Raw genomic sequence first — 22026 nt, 5'->3', positions numbered from 1 at the left:
AGGTTAAAAATGCGTTCGACTCACGGTCATGTTCGACTTGTGATGACCCTATGTTATAGCGTTCATGTCCGTCCATCCGTCCTTCTGTTAGCTTTTTCGTGTCCAGCTCATAACTTTAATACAGTAACTACTGGACCTAGAATCATCAAACTCATGCAGCCAATATATGCATCTTAGGTAGAAGGTGTGTCACGACCTATTATAAGGTCACTGTGACCTTTAATTTAAGTGAAATTTTAAAAAAAACTATGTCTTTTAACTTTTAAATTACAAAATCCCAAAAGATGTAAGAGTGTTGCAGCATCCTTATTTAAAAAATGTTAAATCAAGAAAATACTTATTTTTTCGTTATATACTTTACAGCAATTTGTAACAAATGTAATGTTATAAGAGAAATTCCACCTCTCCTATTGGGTGTAATTATCAAGCATTGGTCAAGAAGAATTTTGATAACAGAAAATAGCATGTCAAATTATAGAGAAATTAATGAGTTTAGTGCAAGGAGATTATAAACTGGTAGAGCATCTCTGATCAAACAGGTGTTATCTATATCTCTTGGGAATTGGGCAAAGGAATCAGCCTCTTAATTGAATAGTTTTGTAGGCTATAGTCTAACTTTCAAGATAAATTTGATGTAAAGTAATTAAAACTAATTTGATATGTACAATATAATTAAAACTTATTTGATATTGTATAATATTTTTTTTATTTAAATTTTTATATCTTTACAACAAATTGCAGTGTCATGTCTCACTAAGATGACAAATTTATAGTCTAAAGAATAAACATAATTTGTTTTGATGTTTTATTAGGTTGTAGCATTGTTAATCAATCATAAAATATACAATAAACAAAGCTGCAGATGAGCATTTAAACTCTAACAAAAACCAGTGGAGAAATATATGATGTATTATTTGTAACAGTTATAATTAATACCTACACCACAGGAGATGTATGTACATCAAACATTATAAGGAATGGAAAAAGCATTGAAATCTTTGTATCAAGGTTAACATGATTTTCTTGCACTTTAAACTGTTTATGATAATTGAACAATATTTGACGGGCATATCATGCTGTGGCGGGGCACTTTATTGTTATAAAAAATAACTTGCATGGTAAGAAATATAAGACTCTGAAAAATCTTTAAGATTCTGTAAACAGAACGCTACGGAGCATGTCACGTGACCGCCCGGATCACGTGATTTGCACATGGGCAGAACGGTGGCAGATGTGTATTAAAATCGGAAAGGACAATTTTAAAAAATAATGAACACTGAAACCTAATTTTATTTCTTTAATGGGAGTAATTCAGTTACTTTGCGAACTTTTTGATCACCCCTTATATGTTAGATGAAATATCAAAGAAAATTTCGTTCTCATTGAGATTTAATTTTTTACCTTCATGTTTGTTGCACTATAGGCATTCTGCTTGTCATGTTTGCCCATCTTCTTTGGCATACATTCAGTAATGTCAATATATATAAAATACCAAAACTTCTCCTCTGCTTTTAAGGGCTTGGAACCTTCTGCTTGAAAAAACATGCAAATATGTTAATTCAAGCAGGCAGCATTAAAAGTTTTGTGCTTTTTTGTTCTGCTCCTTTATATATATATTTTTTTTTCTTTCAATTCTGTTTTCTTTCTTTCTTTCTTTTTTTTTTGCTTTTTTGTTTTTTTTTTTAATTTTTTTTTTTTTTTTTTTTTGGTTTGTTTGTTTGTTTGTTTTTTTTTTTTGTTTTTTTTTTTTTGTTTTTGGTCTTTTCTTGTTTTATTCCTGGCTTTTTTTGTTTGTTTTCTTTTCTTTTCTTTTCTTTTTTTTTTTTTTGCACAGTGAAATCACTACATTAAATTCACAAACATTCACAAATCACCATTTTACATAAACAAATCACAATTTGACAATCACAAATCACTATTTTACATAAACAAATCACAATTTGACATTCACAATTTAACATTAACAGATCACAATTTAACATGTTCAAATCCCATTACTACAAATCATAATTTCACATCAAAATTTATAATCAATTACTTTTACTGAAGATTTAGTCAGTATATAATGCATTCAATTTCACAATAAGCCAATAATCGGAATTGACTATACAAATTATTACTGGTACGGTAGCTGACAGAATTTGTACATTCCAGGAATACTAATTTAATATTTAACAATCATTATATCTGCAACATATAAGATTTTTTGATTTTAGATAAAATGAAAACAGATTATTAAAGACAAAGCAGCCTACAACTAGTTGCGTTTTCAACCTCTCCTCCCCAGGCCAGCCTGGCAACCGTAGCGGCCAAGGATCCACGAAGTTCCAACCAGTAATGCCCCAGGGTATCGACAAGGTCTACTTACAACTAGCTTTCAACTACTTCATCTAAACATTTTATAATATAAAATATAACAAACTACATAAAATAACATTAGAGCAAAACAATAGATAATAAAAGATATTTACATTGGCATAGAGAAAAAGAATGGGGTCAGTGTGGGAGGAAACCGGAGCCCCCGGAGAAAACCCACGTGTCTGAGTGGGCGACCCCATACCCTCTTGCAACTCAGACACCCATTTCCAAAACAAATGTTTAAAAAAAATTGTTTTGGATTATAACATTGTAAACTGGATGTGCTTGTGTGTGCAAATCTGGCTTTCTACACGGTCATCTATCTTTGTCTTCTCCACATGCGATCACAAGGATATGCCTCTTCAATACTTTTATTTTCTGTCAATGAATGAGAAAAAAAAAGTAATTAATCAATAGGATAAATGAAGTAAAATGAAGAACAGAGTCTTACAGAATGGCATACTTGGGTGACTTATTTCCATACCTGAGGGCTCCTTGTCATTCATAATGTCAAGCACATCCACATGACTTTATCTGAGTCTCCTACAGGGTACTGTCACAAAATCATCAAAGCACACTATAAAATAGAAGTTAATACACTTCAGCATCTAAGTAAGTATAAAACAGAAATTAACAAAAGAACAGACATATCTAAGTGAAATATTGCATAATAGCTCTAACAGGGCTAGACAAATAGCATTTCCTGACGCCCGGGACAACCAATTTTGTTTGGTGGGCAAGTTATTTGATAAGTGGTGCCTGACCGCGGACAAGTGCTTTTCCCATTAACAACAAATCAAATACTCAATGTCTTTTGTGTTACTGCTTTTAAAATATCATGAATCACAAGAGAGCATCTGTTTTCGCTGCTGTTGACCACTATATTGAATACTCAGTCAGAACTCCTCTAGAATTTACCCGTCAATGTGTTGTTAAAATAAACACAAGTCATAAAACATGACATCTTCCAATGTTGTCAAAAAAGTTGAATGGGATTTTAGACTTTTTTATTGACAAAATATTAAATTCATTCTGTGAATACAGACATGCTATTGTTATTAAAATTGGTGTTGTTGATTGGCAATCACATAGTCATGAAGTCTATCGCTCAATCAGCATGCAGTAGTGTTCACAGATTTGTCTCGTTTGTAGGTATTCTGAGATCAATCACTGTTTGTTAACTTCACCTTTTTTAATTTTAAAAATAAATGCACATTTAAGGAGTATCTTATTGAATATAAGGATTATCTTATTGAAGAATATTGAGGAGAATAGAATGAAACTTTGACTTTACCAATGCCCTAAAAATATCGAAAGAAATCTGGGAGAATTTAGTGATTTTAGATCTAGGTTGATTCCCGTGTAGTGTCTCAGTTGAGAAATAATTTACTGTTAATGATATTGTTTAAATTAAGAAACAGGTTGGACAAGCATATTTTTTGGTAGGACAAGTAATTTTATGATGGTAATCTGTGACCTGTCTGAGGGCAAGTACTGCAAAATTCTATTTGTCTATCCCCTGCTCTAAGATGATATTCTTTTGCTGTACTTTTTCAAAAAAAGATTTTGAATCATTAATAATGTCAAATACCTGATCAGTGACAGTTATCCACAGTGATATGTCTTGCTATTGGGAAGGTTAACGTCCATCAGTCTCAATTTTTCCAGTTGTTTCCACCAATTCCTGTTTGGCTGTAGCTCTTCATTTCCACATCATGGGGGGTTAAGGTCCATCAACATTGCATCCACTGTGATATGTCTTGCTGTTGGTAAGGTCAAATCCATCAGTCTTGCCTTTTCCAGGTTTTTTGCACCAATTCCTGTCTGGCTTTGGCTGGCCTTTTCCACATCTTGGAGGGTCAACATCCATCAGCATTGCATTTTCCAGTTCTTTCCATCAAATCTTGTAGGCTGCGAAAGCTCTTTTTCACATTGTTGAAGAAAAACTTCATCAACACCATTGTTTGAAGTCTCCTCTTCAACCTGTCAGGTGCAAGTGTCTTATTTTAAACAATATCAGCTTATGATTATCTCATAGGCATAAAAGAAAGAAAAAAGGGGGGTCAGTGTATGAGGAAGCCTCAATTCTGATGAAACTTCATCAGATTTCTGAGATTTCTATACATCAGGTGTATCAGATACCATTGTATGGAATATGGAAATTTGGTAGACAAAATTACTCTTAAAATTATTACACAAGTGCATATCTTTTAAACCAATTTTATGTAACATTTTACTTGTAGCCAAGATATGTTGATTTATTCTAAATTGTAGCCATTGTAATCTGGAACTTTTTATTAAAAGATAATATTGGATCATGATTATGTCACATACCTGATCAGTGTCAGTTATTTACTGTGTCATGGATTGAAAGGGGCTGGGTTAACATCCATCTGGCTTGTCTTCTCCAGTTGTTTCCACCAAGTCCTTTTGGCTGCAGCTGCTGTTTCCACATCTTGGAAGATTAACATCCATCAGTATTGCCTCATCAATTTGTTTCCATCAAGTCCTGGCCCCAAGACCATAAACTGAGAACAGACTTAGGTCAATTTTTTTTATCTTATGTATTTGCTTAAACATTTGCAGTTTTGTATAGCATTTAAATTAAAACATGATGGAATTTTTGTTTCATAATCAAAGTTATTTCAAAGGTTATTTTAGTTTCAAATTTTCTCAGTTTATGGTCTTGGGGCCTGTTGAGAGGAGCTGCTGTTTTCACATCTTGGAAGATCATTGTCCATCAGGTTTGCCTAAACATCCATCCACCATGCCTCAACATCAGCCTTGTCTCCTTCACTTGTTTCCTACAAGTCCTCTTGGGTGCAGTTGCTGTTTTTACATCTTGGAAGATCATTGTCCATTAGTTTTGCCTCCTACAACCATGTCTTGGTGTCTGCAGCTGCATTTTTTTAGAGTCAATATCCATTAGCCTGTAGGAAATATCTTCAATGATTCCAGGGCTCCTCTTGATGTGCCAGATTGTTCTTCAAGTGCCTTTTTCAATCTCTTATCCTGGAAAGAGTGAAAAGGGGTTATGAGTACTGACACATCTTAACAAACCAGAAGTCTCTGACAAGACTGTAGCTCTACTGGTTTGTACTTTTAACAAAGGAACTTGAAACTATGCAAAAGCAATAAATTAGAATAATGATCCTTGGTTTAGTCTTGAAATCAAAAACCAATACAAAGAACTATGTATCATAGTGTAGTCTACTTGTGTGCCAAGTAATATTGAAATCAGACCAACTGTAGGAGGAAGAGCATATTGCTAGAATTTCAAAGAAATTTCTATTTTAAGTAAACATGACAAGGCCATTCATCAAAATTTAAAAAACTTATTCAGAGAATTATGTATCTTAGAGTAGTCTACTTGTTTGCCAAGTTATACTGAAATCAGACCAAAACTGTAGGATTAGAGAAGCATTTTAAAAGAACTTCACAGAAATTTGTATTTCTAGTAAACATGACAACACACTCATCGAAATCATAAACGGATATATACAGAATTATGAATCTAAGTGTAGTCTACTTGTGTGCAAAGTTATATTAAAATCAAACCAAAACTGTAGGATGAGTAGCATTTTAAGAATTTCCACAGTAATTTCTATTTTTAGTAATCATGGCAACACCACTCATCGAAATCAAAATCCGCTTTATAGAATTATGTATCTTAGTGTAGTCTACTTGTGTGCCAAGTTATATTGAAATCAGACCAATACTGTAGGAGTAGCATTTTAAAGAATTTCACAGAAATTTCTATTTTTAGTAACCATGGCAACACCATTTATAAGGAATCACTGTCTAGTTTGTTGGGTATGCCAGGGACATCAATGATAGTTGGAAATGTGTGATAATTTGCATAACAGGCGAAGCCCATTGTGCATAAATTATCCCACCTTACCAACTATCGTTGATGTCCCTGGCAAACCCAACAAACTATACAGTGATTCCTTATATTTACATTTCTATGTGAAATAAAATTGTAAATATATTAGAAAAATTCTGTCTAAAAGATTTAAAATACATGAGGCCTCACATGTTAATTTCAATAGTCCCTGTCCACTGACATCACAATGCACAACGGATGAAAACAGATAGCAATAGGTGACTCAGGTGACCTAAAATGCCAATCTGTGATACAATGCAATGCCATGGATTGAGCTTAAAATAGACTGAAACACAAAATACTACAATATGTATCATTTCTCTTTTTTGTGATGGGAAAAATTTTCTATGAAAAAATGGTAGGAGAAACAAAAAGGACAAAGTATTGCCATTGTTTGATATAAAAATCAAAATGCAATTAAAATTTGCAATTTATTAACTGTAAATAAGGTGGGTTTTTTTGTTTGGATTTAAAGTAAAGATAGAGGCTACAAGAATGTGAAAAATAAGAAAATTTCTTAATGCTGATGACACTTCATCAGATTTCTGAGATTTCCATACATGATGTGTATCTGATACCAGTGTATGAAATATAACTTTTAATAGACTGTGAAGCTTGGAAACAAAACGATTCTTAAAATTATTACACAATTGAGTATCTTTCGAACCAAATTTACAACACTCTATTTGTATGTTGATTTATTCTGAATTGTAGCCATTGTAATTTGGAACTTTTTATTAATAAGATGATCTTGGATTATGATTATGTCACATACCTGATCAGTGTTAGCTATCTCTTGTGATATGTCTTGAGTGGGGGGGGGGGGTAACATCCATCAGGCTTGTCTCCTCCAGTTGTTTCCACCAAGTCCTGTAGGGTGCAGGTGCTGTTTCCACATCTTGGAGAATTTTTGTCCATCAGGCTTGCCTATTCTGGTTGTTTCCACCATGTGTTGTTGTCTTTTTCAATCTCTTATCCTGGGAGGGACAAGAAGGGATTATGAATACTGACACATCTTAAAGCTGAACATGGTTCGTAATAGGAATTTGTCCACCATATCCAATTATTCACTAGCTGTATCTGAGAGCCCCTATATAAGCCGCTCACTTAGTCAATGTTCAGTGTAATCGGTTGTCACCAGTGTAGACAGGCATGTGCTACTCAGCACTCGGTAGTGACAAAAAGTAACTGTGTACTTTTTCTACGCCAGGAGGGTAAGAATCCAAAGAAACTTACAACAGTTGCACAGGTCAGTGCAGTATACAAACACAAATACACATAACTGCAATAAAATAAACAAAGGCAATGCAAGATAACCAGCATGAACATGTGTCGCCATTCCACGCCGATACCCGTGACAATAAAGCAGTCAGGTGTAACGAATGCAAAGAGTATATCCCAGTGCTGATATCGAAGATAGTATAATTGAATATGGTGTATGCCTATTTACGAGTCATGTTCAGCTTTAACAAAAATCAACATATATAAAGTTTAAAAAAGTTTATCATTCTGTATTACAGATCTCTACTGTCTAAAAAGGGGATCTCTGATATAGTGCAGTACTATGGATTGAACTTAAAATAGAACTGGGACACAAAATACTTAGTAAGATGTGCAACATTTTCTTTCTTTCTTTCTCTCTTTTTTTGGTTGAGAGAAAATTTTCTATGAAAAGATGGTGGGAGAAACACAAAGAACAAGGTATGACCCTTGTTTGATATAAAAATCAAAATGCAGTTAAAATTTGCCATTAATTACCAGAAATGATGCTTGTTTTGTTTTGATTTAGAGTCTCCATGAAGGCTAAAAGGATGTGAAAATTTAGAAAATTCCACAATTCTGATAAAATTTCATCAGATTTCTGAGATTTCCAGTGCATGAAATATGTTAATTTGATAGATAGACAAGCTTTGAAATGACTCTTAAAATTGATAAAAATTTGAATAAAAATGAGAACATTCAGAAAATGACAGCAACCTGTCTTTGACATTTCTGTATCTTATTACTTAATATATCATTACTCATTTTGAAATATCAGGTTTGATATCAAAAACAAAAATACACAAATTATGTAACTTAGTATAGTTTACATATGTACCAAATCTTGAAAAATTATTTACAGACAGCTAGCTATTTTTTATAGACAGGTTGATGGACAAGGGACACCTTTTTATGCATAATTAAGCACTTCTGGACTCTGACCAGCAGAGCTAAAAACTCATTGGCCTTTGCCAGGAAAAGCTACACAACATCAAGGATCATTTTCTCTATATTGGAAAGATGAGATAAGTCAATTAGGACTATTTTACTTTTTTCTGGAATATTTTAAATCATCCAACAATAATACATAATTTCCCATTTTGCACACATTTGATAATTAGGTATAGAACAATAGGTGTGAAATATGTTTTGATAGCAATTATAGTCTGATCTCAATCTGGGATTTACCTGGAATTACCTGTAGTTTACCAATGCACTATAATACAAATTTAAAAAAAATAAATTTTTGAAATTTTTAATTTGTCCAACCCAACTTAAGATGAAGTTAATAATTTAGACAAATATCCTTATCGCAGTTACCCCTTTTATTCATAAAGATAAAAATGAATGAGTGAATGAATTCATTCTTAATTAATTAAGAAGAAAGAGTGAGAGACAGAGATAATCATATGAAAATAATTATAGTTTTGATTAGTATTTATCATGATATTTTTAATGTTTTACAATAGCTTTTTCTTATCATGAAATCACAGAAATAAATCAATTAAAATATGAAATGCCAAATAATTAACTTATTATTCCTATTCTTTCCATAGATTCTCTTTCTCCAAATTCCAAACTATTCTACAGACTATAGCAATTAAGTAATTATCTTACCTATACAAATACCTGAAATTCAAATGTGTGCAAAACGGGAACAAACCATTTAAGTTGTTATTTTCTGGCTCTGAATTTTTAATTAATTCAATGTTTTCTATTACATTTTACCTTATAACACTTAATCTTATTCTTCTTCAACTTTCAAGCTTTGCCCAACTATAAAATAAAGCTGTAAAAAGAACAAATATAATTAAATAATAGGCCCTCGATCGGGCCAGAAGTTTCGGCTGAAACACACTGCTTCAACACCTTCAAATCCACCATGTCCAGCGTTGATACTACTGCAAAATACAACAAAGAACATTAGGCACATACTTAATACCCATACAAATAATTAAAACTTGCATATGAATAACAAATAACTAATACATTGTACTCATAACAATAACAAATAACTAAAACTCATAACAATAACAAAAAACTAAAGTCATAACAATAACAAATAACTAAACTCATAACAATAACAAATAACTAAAACTCATAACAATAACAACTAAAACTCATGACAATAACAAATAACTAATATAATCATAAAAATAACAGATAACTAATTTACTCATAAAAATAACAAATCACATAATCATAACAACAAAACTTATATTCATAACAATTACATAACAAATTACTTACTTATCTTACCAAACTAACATAACAAATAACAAACAAAACTTGTGTTAACAAATGTCTAACAAAATAAATAAATAAATAAATAAATAAATAAACATTTATTTACAAATAATTAATATCAGGAACAGAACTAACCTCCCAAAAAACTATCACAAACAATACTAACATAACAAATTATAAAATTAACTAACAAATCTAATAAACTTATGATACAACTAAACAAAAAAAACCACCCTCATATATAATGTAACATGTAACTAACTAAACAAAAAAGAAATAAATAACCTCAACTTAAGATAAACAAAAAACTTACAACTAACAATACTAACAAAACAAGAACTATAACAATCAACAAATATAACAAAACAAAAACAAAAAAACAAAACAAAAACAATAACATTCCCCCCCCCCCTCCATTCCAGCGTTGTTGGGATGCTGTTCCAATCCAATATGCCCAGCCGCCTCCAAGTCCATATTCCACCATCTCCAACGATGAAGTCCCGGGAAAGAGAGAAGAGAGAAGATTAGACAAACAAAAACATTTGAACAATAAACAACAGAACCAAAAAAACTATCACTGTACAAAAAATGTGCTGAGAGTGGGGGGAGGGGAGGGAAATGTTAGTACTTAGTAGGAGTGCCAAAATAATTATAATGAAACGATCATACCTCTTCTATTCCTTAATGACTAAGAAATACCTCCATTCCAGCGTTGTTGGGATGCTGTTCCAATCCAAAATGCCCAGCCGCCTCCAAGTCCTTATTCCACCATCTCCAACGATGAAGTCCAATCCAATATGCCCAGCCACCTCCAAGTCCTTATTCCACCATCTCCAACGATGAAATCCAATCCAATATGCCCAGCCGCATCCAACTCCTTATTCCACCATCTCCAACGATGAAGTCCCGGCAAAGAGAGAAGGGAGAAGATTAGACAAACAAAAACATTTGAACAATAAACAACAGAACCAAAAAACTATTTCTGTACAAAAGATGTGCTGAGAGTGGGGGGAGGGGAGGGAAATGTTAGTACTTAGTAGGAGTGCCAAAATAATTATAATGAAACGATCATACCTCTTCTATTCCTTAATGACTAAGAAATACCTCCATTCCAGCGTTGTTGGGATGCTGTTCCAATCCAAAATGCCCAGCCGCCTCCAAGTCCTTATTCCACCATCTCCAACGATGAAGTCCAATCCAATATGCCCAGCCACCTCCAAGTCCTTATTCCACCATCTCCAACGATGAAATCCAATCCAATATGCCCAGCCACCTCCAAGTCCTTATTCCACCATCTCCAACGATGAAATCCAATCCAATATGCCCAGCCGCATCCAACTCCTTATTCCACCATCTCCAACGATGAAGTCCCGGCAAAGAGAGAAGGGAGAAGATTAGACAAACAAAAACATTTGAACAATAAACAACAGAACCAAAAAACTATTTCTGTACAAAAGATGTGCTGAGAGTGGGGGGAGGGGAGGGAAATGTTAGTACTTAGTAGGAGTGCCAAAATAATTATAATGAAACGATCATACCTCTTCTATTCCTTAATGACTAAGAAATACCTCCATTCCAGCGTTGTTGGGATGCTGTTCCAATCCAAAATGCCCAGCCGCCTCCAAGTCCTTATTCCACCATCTCCAACGATGAAATCCAATCCAATATGCCCAGCCGCCTCCAAGTCCTTATTCCACCATCTCCAACGATGAAATCCAATCCAATATGCCCAGCCACATCCAACTCCTTATTCCACCATCTCCAACGATGAAGTCCCGGCAAAGAGAGAAGGGAGAAGATTAGACAAACAAAAACATTTGAACAATAAACAACAGAACCAAAAAAACTATCACTGTACAAAAAATGTGCTGAGAGTGGGAGGAGGGGAGGGAAATGTTAGTACTTAGTAGGAGTGCCAAAATAATTATAATGAAACGATCATACCTCTTCTATTCCTTAATGACTAAGAAATACCTCCATTCCAGCGTTGTTGGGATGCTGTTCCAATCCAAAATGCCCAGCCGCCTCCAAGTCCTTATTCCACCATCTCCAACGATGAAGTCCAATCCAATATGCCCAGCCACCTCCAAGTCCTTATTCCACCATCTCCAACGATGAAATCCAATCCAATATGCCCAGCCGCATCCAACTCCTTATTCCACCATCTCCAACGATGAAGTCCCGGCAAAGAGAGAAGGGAGAAGATTAGACAAACAAAAACATTTGAACAATAAACAACAGAACCAAAAAACTATTTCTGTACAAAAGATGTGCTGAGAGTGGGGGGAGGGGAGGGAAATGTTAGTACTTAGTAGGAGTGCCAAAATAATTACAATGAAACGATCATACCTCTTCTATTCCTTAATGACTAAGAAATACCTCCATTCCAGCGTTGTTGGGATGCTGTTCCAATCCAAAATGCCCAGCCGCCTCCAAGTCCTTATTCCACCATCTCCAACGATGAAATCCAATCCAATATGCCCAGCCACCTCCAAGTCCTTATTCCACCATCTCCAACGATGAAATCCAATCCAATATGCCCAGCCGCATCCAACTCCTAATTCCACCATCTCCAACGATGAAGTCCCGGCAAAGAGAGAAGGGAGAAGATTAGACAAACAAAAACATTTGAACAATAAACAACAGAACCAAAAAACTATTTCTGTACAAAAGATGTGCTGAGAGTGGGGGGAGGGGAGGGAAATGTTAGTACTTAGTAGGAGTGCTAAAATAATTATAATGAAACGATCATACCTCTTCTATTCCTTAATGACTAAGAAATACCTCCATTCCAGCGTTGTTGGGATGCTGTTCCAATCCAAAATGCCCAGCCGCCTCCAAGTCCTTATTCCACCATCTCCAACGATGAAGTCCAATCCAATATGCCCAGCCACCTCCAAGTCCTTATTCCACCATCTCCAACGATGAAATCCAATCCAATATGCCCAGCCGCCTCCAAGTCCTTATTCCACCATCTCCAACGATGAAATCCAATCCAATATGCCCAGCCACATCCAACTCCTTATTCCACCATCTCCAACGATGAAGTCCCGGCAAAGAGAGAAGGGAGAAGATTAGACAAACAAAAACATTTGAACAATAAACAACAGAACCAAAAAACTATTACTGTACAAAAGATGTGCTGAGAGTGGGGGAGGGGAGGGAAATGTTAGTACTTAGTAGGAGTGCCAAAATAATAATGAAACGATCATACCTCTTCTATTCCTTAATGACTAAGAAATACCTCCATTCCAGCGTTGTTGGGATGCTGTTCCAATCCAAAATGCCCAGCCGCCTCCAAGTCCTTATTCCACCATCTCCAACGATGAAGTCCAATCCAATATGCCCAGCCACCTCCAAGTCCTTATTCCACCATCTCCAACGATGAAATCCAATCCAATATGCCCAGCCGCCTCCAAGTCCTTATTCCACCATCTCCAATGATGAAGTCCCAGCAAAGAGAGAAGAGAGAAGATTAGACAAACAAAAACATTTGAACAATAAACAACAGAACCAAAAACCTATTACTGTACAAAAGATGTGCTGAGAGTGGGGGAGGGGAGGGAAATGTTAGTACTTAGTAGGAGTGCCAAAATAATTATAATGAAATGATCATACCTCTTCTATTCCTTAATGACTAAGAAATACCTCCATTCCAGCGTTGTTGGGGTGCTGTTCCAATCCAAAATGCCCAGCCTCCTCCAAGTGCTTATTCCACCATATCCAACGATGAAGTCCAATCCAATATGCCCAGCCGCCTCCAAGTCCTTATTCCACCATCTCCAACGATGAAGTCCCGGCAAAGAGAGAAAAGAGAAGATTAGACAAACAAAAACATTTGAACAATAAACAACAGAACCAAAAAACTATTACCATAGAAAAGATGTGCTGAGAGTGGGGGAGGGGAAGGATATGTTAGTACTTAGTAGAAGTGCCAAAATAATAATGAAACGATCATACCTCTTCTATTCCTTAATGACTAAGAAATACCTCCATTCCAGCGTTGTTGGGATGCTGTTCCAATCCAAAATGCCCAGCTGCCTCCAAGTCCTTATTCCACCATCTCCAACGATGAAGTCCAATCCAATATGCCCAGCCACCTCCAAGTCCTTATTCCACCATCTCCAACGATGAAATCCAATCCAATATGCCCAGCCGCCTCCAAGTCCTTATTCCACCATCTCCAACGATGAAGTCCCGGCAAAGAGAGAAGGGAGAAGATTAGACAAACAAAAACATTTGAACAATAAACAACAGAACCAAAAAACTATTACTGTACAAAAGATGTGCTGAGAGTGGGGGAGGGGAGGGAAATGTTAGTACTTAGTAGGAGTGCCAAAATAATAATGAAACGATCATACCTCTTCTATTCCTTAATGACTAAGAAATACCTCCATTCCAGCGTTGTTGGGATGCTGTTCCAATCCAAAATGCCCAGCCACCTCCAAGTCCTTATTCCACCATCTCCAACGATGAAGTCCAATCCAATATGCCCAGCCGCCTCCAAGTCCTTATTCCACCATCTCCAACGATGAAGTCCCGGCAAAGAGAGAAGAGAGAAGATTAGACAAACAAAAACATTTGAACAATAAACAACAGAACCAAAAAACTATCACTGTACAAAAGATGTGCTGAGAGTGGGGGAGGGGAGGGAAATGTTAGTACTTAGTAGGAGTGCCAAAATAATTATAATGAAACGATCATACCTCTTCTATTCCTTAATGACTAAGAAATACCTCCATTCCGTTGTTGGGATGCTGTTCCAATCCAAAATGCCCAGCCGCCTCCAAGTCCTTATTCCACCATCTCCAACGACGAAGTCCCAGCAAAGATATAAATTAAATGTCAGGAAGGAAACTGCAAATAAACAATTATTTATTAGAGGCCTACTATTTGACTGTATGTTGTAGATGATTTTACTTTATTTACTTATGAACTGGTTAATGGATGTTGTCATGCAAAATTTTAAATTTACAGAATACACGTTTGTAATTGTTGATGTAGCATGTCTCAACATCACCCCAACTTCTGCCAAGGACTGATTTAAAAATATTTAAAAATGCATCTCAATTATCTCATTTTGAACTCCATGAACAAGTTTTAAACAAATGAATATATGACTTCTCAATGAATGTTATTAAATTACAGGAAAAGTCTCACCAAATGAATGTTCTGGTATATGCATGGGTTATTCCATAGATGCAAAACCATGCAAGTTTTGTCTTTGTAGGATTTTATTTATAGTTATTTTGCAATTGACCTACTTAAAGACCTTTAATCTGGTCACTCATCTACAAATGGAAGTCGGAGCTATACTATGATGCATCAACTATATTTAGCCATGCAAGTTCGGATACAAAGTCCTTTTAGTTACTTAAAGAATGGACCTGCTCCAAAATCTTAAACTTGTTCAATCACTTTTGTAATGTATGTTAGACCCAGCATCTGAAGCAAATTTGTTAAGCTGTTTCTTCATTGCGCAAGTTCAGTCACCATAACGATTGTAGTTACTTGGGAATACATACTCTAAAATTATTTTGTAAATTTCAAAAATATAGGTCAGTTCCAGCATCCCGAGCATCTCTGATAGTATGAATTCCTAGATAATCATCCATGCAAGAAATTTGGTCACCTGAGGACATATAGTTTGGTACAGGTAGGGCTCATATCTACTTGGAATTGGACTTGCTATTATAACTTTAACCAGAACGCCAATGCCAATGCTGGGGTAAAGCATATGCTCATCTCAGCTTTGCTGTGGTTAGAAAATGAAATATATTTATGCTCATACTTAAGACTTCAAATGTTAGGCCCATTCCTCACTTTTTCTACAAGTCATTATTTTGGAGCATTGTGTTTTAGCTAGTAACTTAATTAACATTTGACTGAAAATAAGAGGATTGTTCCTGTACACCATACAATAAAAATAATATGCTTGAAGACATTCAGTAAATATACACTTAGTTTCAATATGACAATTTATAATCCTGAAAAAAAAAACAGGTTTCTGATGAGACTGTAGCTTTACTGGTTTGTACTTCAAACAAAGGAAGAGAAAAGTAACACTTGGACTTTGAAACTATGCAACAGTAATAAATAGAATAATGATCCTTGGTTTAGTTCTATTGTGGAAAATTTATTGCAATTAGACTTTTACTATAGGCAGTGTTTTGAAAGTATTCTATAGATATTTCTATTTTTAGTAACCATGTTCATCAAAAAACAAAATCTGGTACTCAGAATTATGTTTCTCTATAAGTGTAGTCTTGCTATGTACCAAGTTATAATGAAATCAGACCAAAACTGAATGAGGAGTAGGGTTTGGAACTATTTCTCAGAAATTTCTTTTTTATTCTAGTAATCAAGGCAACACAGTTTTTTGAAATCAAAAACCAAACACAGAATTTTTATCTTGGTATTCTTGTGTGTGAAGTTATACTGAAATCAGACCTATAGTGTAGGAGAATAGCATTTTGGAAGTATTTCACAGATTTTTTGAATTTTTAATAACCATAGCAACATCATTTATCAAAATTAAAAACATATATAAAATTATGTATCTTAATGTAGTCTTCCTGTGTGCCAAGTTATATTGAAATCAGATCAAAACTGTGGGAGGAGTAGCATTTTGAAAAAAAAATTGTTTACAGATGGACAGACAGCTGGACTTACAGATGGACATCAGACACCTTACTATCACATAAGCTCTTCTGGTCTCTAACCAGTAGAGAGACTGATTTGTGTCATTTTCTCTTTGACAATTGTCTGTCTAACAAGTTATAATTGAAAACCTATTATAAAAACAATTCAACCTATGAGAAATTTGGATGCGTCTCAATTACAATATAATAACTGATATTGCAATTACATAACTTTACAGAACTCTTTTGCAGTGGAGGTAGTAAACATCATTTAGCCTGAAGCAATATTAATGTGCTGTGTCAGTTTGGTCAATTCAGATATTTTAAGAATATATAAGAAGTCCTGCTGAAATATCTTGCTAAAAGTTCAGTGCACCACACTGATAAAATTTAGGAGATGTTAGTTTTTTTCTGTTACATTTTTGTAGATATTTTCTTTTAAGCCATGCATTACTCTTCTAATAATAAATTTAACCATTTCTATCTGATAAAGTTACTTTTTGAAGTTTAAACATTTCCGATAAGATATGATTTACTTTCTGAAGTGTGATCATTGGCAATACATTGTGTTTTTGGCAAACTCATTGCTTAAAACATTTAATTGTCACTAACAATATGCTTCAAAAATAACATTAAAATTCAATCAAAGGACAAATTTTCATTTTTCAAGAATTTTGGTGTCCAGTCTGTGAATAAAGGTCAATAATTACATGACATTTTGTGTAAGTGGTACATATCAAGTACTTGTATGGGAGAGATGAATAAAAGATTAAATGTTTTCACACTTTGGTGATGCAAGAGGAAGCCAAGAAAAGACAATATTGTGTTTCCAGATCTGTGTCCAATAAAAAATGTTCCAGTTCATTACAATTTCATCTAATTATAAATACCTTCATCAATATGAAACTTCTCAATCTTGTTTGAGAAAGGTTTTGATTAGTAAATTAAATATATTTTGAGCAATTTACCCAAGTATAATAAGAATTAAAACACATAAAAAAGAGATATTATTTACAAGATAATGAATGGATATCATCACTTCAATTCACATTTGGGGGGGGGGGGGGTGTTAAATTGACCTCATATAAGTAGTCTGGTTTAGAATTTCAGACATATTCTCAAGCCACAAACCATCTGTATGTGTTATGTGTTAAATTCATATACACAGTTCTACATTGTAAAAAGTTTGGAAATTTAAATGCTGCCAAAATTCTGAAATTTCCCTACTGATCTTCATTCATCACCAGCACAGACCCAAAAGTATTAAAGAATGAGCCTCCAATATCAATATTGCCAGGATGCAAATTTAAAACTTTTTTTGCTAACAATATTTATTTTCCACAATGATCAGGTTGATAGTGAAAGACATTTTAAAAAATAATAGTATTTTTTAGGGATGTCAACGAATAGTCGACTATTCGACTATCAGTCGAATGGACCGACGATCGAATAATGAAACGACATTCGAATATTATTATTATTACGATTGACTTTCCATGTACTTAAAAAAGTACTGTAATTGTAAGTGCTTCACTACCCCGGAAATTATATGTCAGATACTGCCTGTGTTGTTTTTGTAATAAATTACCCATCAAATTACTGGACTTTGTTTGGAAAACTATTAATTGGGCTTGATCTTATACCCTGTACCAATTACATTTTGTTATTTTAGGATTGCTCAAATCCAAGGAACGCACCATGGCCGTAACATGTTTTGACACTTCGATAATTATTAAAACAATCCGCTTAAATATTTTAATGACATTTTGATAGCTGGGACAATCAATTGAATAAGCAGCATTAAACAATATCACGAGCACCTGATTTTTATTTATTTCATACTAAGCTTAAAAAAAAAATAAAAAATATATCGGATGACAATTTTTAGATAATGCTTACTAGAACAAAAATTGACTGTATATACCGATTTATGAATTCGATTGATGGGGAAATGATAATTTTGGAGAATTAGATGTCTAAATTTATTTCATATAATCATGCTATCCACACCTTACATTGCATTAATTTTGAGATTACTTTTTAAATAGATTTATGTAAAAGGGTTTTTGAGTTACAAATAGGCCATGTACCAGTGAAGTTTAAAATATAATTTTATTTTCAGAAAATGTTCCGAATATTCGACTATCGTTCGAATAATGCAACTGAATAATCGACTAACGAAAATAAATATTTTGACATCCCTAGTATTTTTTGTTGGCCTGAGAGGCAAGAAAAATATTCAAGAGGCACATGGGTCACATTGCTCACCTGAGTTGCTATGGTGCTACTGTTCTTCATCTGCAGATTATTCCTCTGTAAAATTTTGATCATATATTGTGGCCCCACCCTACTCCCAGTAGTCATGGATTAAACATTAATTTGATTCTACACTATCTGCATCCATAAAAATATGACTACTGGTAATCATGGATAATTTGTTGTTTTTGTGTAAAACTAAATATGACATGAATGCACCCCTCCTCCTTTGACATACAATTTTAAAATATTTAAAAGTAACAATGGGTGGCAACTGCACAAACATTCATAAGACAGGCGATAAAAAATTAGAAGGGAGCAAAACAGCCTCATTTTTTCATTATACCCAATTCTTTACTTTGAAAACTGCACTGAAACTCAATGCAAAAAACAAAAATAATCAAAGTACTGAAAGTACTCATGGGAGTTGAACATTGTAATGTGAAAGATTTAACAGGAAGTAAAGGAGCTATAATGTCGGAACATTTTTTCATGCTTTAGATACAAGTCAACTATTGCAGATTTGATAGAGATACAAAATCAAACATAAGAAATAATGTCAAAAACATTTGAATAACGAAGATCATGGGCCATAATACTCACATGAGTAACTTTAATGACTTTAACCGTGCTGTTCTTATTCAGATTTTCAAAAACTTTTACCACTTAATATTCTCATGCTGGGACGTAGCATCGTTTTTGAAAGGGGGGGGGGCTCCAAAATTCTAACTCGAAAATTCTATTATTTGGGTGTGGGGATGGTTTCAAACTTCTTTCAGTATCAAATTTTACTCATACACTACTACATCACCCCTATTTGAATATTCTGCAACAAACAGTAGGGGGAGGGACTTTCAATGAACATTTTCAATATTAAATTTTTATAAATTTCATGTTTGGATAAAGGGGGGGGGCAGACCCCTCCCCCTCCCCTATGCTACGTGCCTGTCATGAAAAAAAAATGTGTCAGCATAAATTAATATGGCGATATCAAACTCTGAGGGGTCTATAAATCTACACAATATTAATAACAATGTCTTGCAATTATGAAGATTTTTTTCCTGTACACATACATTCAACTTAAATCCCAATTTATTTAATTCATTAAATATACCAAATTAATTTTTAGCCAATTCTCACATAGAATCCATATAATATAAGCGTGCAGAACATTAACTGGCGAAATTGGAAATATGCAGCTTACGTCATTTAAATTTCCATCTGTTACAATCAGAATGTTTAATGAGAGACAATGAAATGGGCGGGTACAATTCAACACGGACGTCCGAGAAAACATTGGATTGAAATTTTAGTTTGAAATTCATTTTCAATCCATCTGAGCTGTTTTCAAACCTAAAGTGTGAATGTATAATCCGAAAGACAAATAATTTCAATTCCCAAATACATGTTGTTTGACATTCATATTGAGTACTTTAGCATATAATTTTAAGGATACGTAAAAGTAAAAGAAGACAGAGAATACTTTTTCAGGGGACGGCCATTTGATTCTAGAAGGGGTGGGGTTTCAAAAATTGTCGAGTCAGATCATGCCTCCACATGATAGAATATGTTTATTTCTAGGATGACAAAAGCTTTTTTTTTTTAGTTTTGTCTTCACTGAAACTGTTTGACAAACAAAAGCAGGGAGGGGTTGGCAATTTAAAAGAAAGTTTTCATATTTATTCCAAGATCGTTCAGCCCCCTCCCTCCCAGCACACACATTCACATACCAAACAGAAATCAAATATTTGTCCCACTATATTTCTTTAAATACACTGGACAGAAAATTCTGATTTATATAAATTTCAAACTATTCCAAAATTGAAATTATTTGTCTTCTTGGTCAATCAGTAACACCGTACGTTCTTGCGTAGCTGAGGTGGATTGAAAATGAATTTCAAACTAGAATTTCAATCCAATGTTTTCTCGGACGTCCGTATCAAATTGTACCCACCCATTTCATTGTTTATCGTTTAACATTTTGACGGTAACAGATGGAGATGACGTAAGTTGCATATTTCCAATTTTGCCAGTTAATGTTCCGCTGTCTTAATTTGTTAAGCAAACTGAATCAACACAACTTTGAATGGTTTGCATTCTAATGGTTCTATTGCAGCAAAGTTTTCTCAAAACAAACGTAACTTTTTAAGTCATTTGGATGTAATATATGAATCAGTAAAATATTAATGGACATGCTGATACAGCTCATCCCAATTTCGGAAATATAATCTTTATCTTCTGGGCTCCTTTCTTTACTTTTTCGAACATTGATAATCTATTTAAAATAGAAATGAAATGAAAGCATTTGAAACACAACGCCCTCCCTCCTCTCTTCTGAATATGTACAAGATCCTTGGTCCCAACAACCAACTGGCACTTTTTATTTTCAATGTTACCATCACCAGACACTAAATTGTCATTTTTTTTCTTCCTCTGATTGGAACAAGCAGTTGATATTATCTTTTGGGTATAACTGGTTCTTTTCGGACACAATAATTAATTTTTATAGATTTTTTTAATTTAATTTTTCTATCAAAATGTTTTTATCTTTATAACTCAATCATTATGTATTTTTTTAAATCCCATAATTTTTAATTTCATGTCAAGAAATTTCTTTATAGAAGTAAGTATCTCTGAATACTTCGCCTTTTGTTTGTTTGTTTTACATCTCTTCGAGAATTTTTACTCAGAAAGAGACACTAGCACTTGCCAATGGAGGCTAGGGCTGCAAATTTTAACCCATACAGGACACTCAGAACCATTGAGCAGTGAGGGATTTTTTTTGGGGTGCCAGCACCTACTGCGAAATGGGATCTCGGTTTATACGGTCTCATCCGAAGGGTCCGTTTCTAAATGCATACCGCAGTGGGATTCGAACCCACGACGTAATGATTAACACCTTACTTTGAATCTCTAGAGCAAACGATTTTGAACAACTGTGCAACGCGAGATTGAATTTCAGGTATACTACATTGTATACACATTTAGCTGAGCTGGACAAGTTTTTCAAACTTTCAATGAATTAAAACGATCGACTTGAATCTGTTTTGATTTTTTTAAAAAAATCAGATGTAGTTTAACGAGCTACTGCAAGAAATAAAACTGTTGTAGTTATGACCGCATTGTGTCCGCACACGCATGCATTCATTCATTTTAATTGTTTTTATTAATAAAATCAAATGAAACATCTTTTAATGATAACGTATTACTGCAATACACTTTTATATGCAGACATGTTGAAATGCATTAATTAATGTAACACACATTTTTCAAGTTCAGTAGTAGTGTTGTACACGTGACCCACTGAATGCTGATAAATTCATGAAATTAAGGATTAAAAATTAATGTCATCTTAAATTGTCAAACATTTACTTCTTT

General features: G+C 34.1%; 1 long non-coding RNA gene across 1 annotated transcript; it reads right to left on the bottom strand.

Annotated features, from left to right (window-relative positions):
- Positions 1-2025: 2025 nt before the first annotated feature.
- LOC133183875 (uncharacterized) lies at positions 2026-4907 on the bottom strand. Its single transcript, XR_009720756.1, has 4 exons — positions 4693-4907; positions 3950-4341; positions 2843-2935; positions 2026-2736 (listed from the first exon to the last, which is right to left on the bottom strand). It is a non-coding gene; the product is annotated as an uncharacterized LOC133183875 (long non-coding RNA).
- Positions 4908-22026: the final 17119 nt, after the last annotated feature.

The sequence above is a fragment of the Saccostrea echinata genome, unplaced genomic scaffold, assembly GCF_033153115.1.
Source record: "Saccostrea echinata isolate AGI-Se365-2 ecotype Australia unplaced genomic scaffold, CSIRO_AGI_Sech_v1 ptg000009l, whole genome shotgun sequence".
Taxonomy (NCBI): Eukaryota; Metazoa; Mollusca; class Bivalvia; order Ostreida; family Ostreidae; genus Saccostrea; species Saccostrea echinata.
This window is presented reverse-complemented; position numbering and strand designations above follow the sequence as displayed.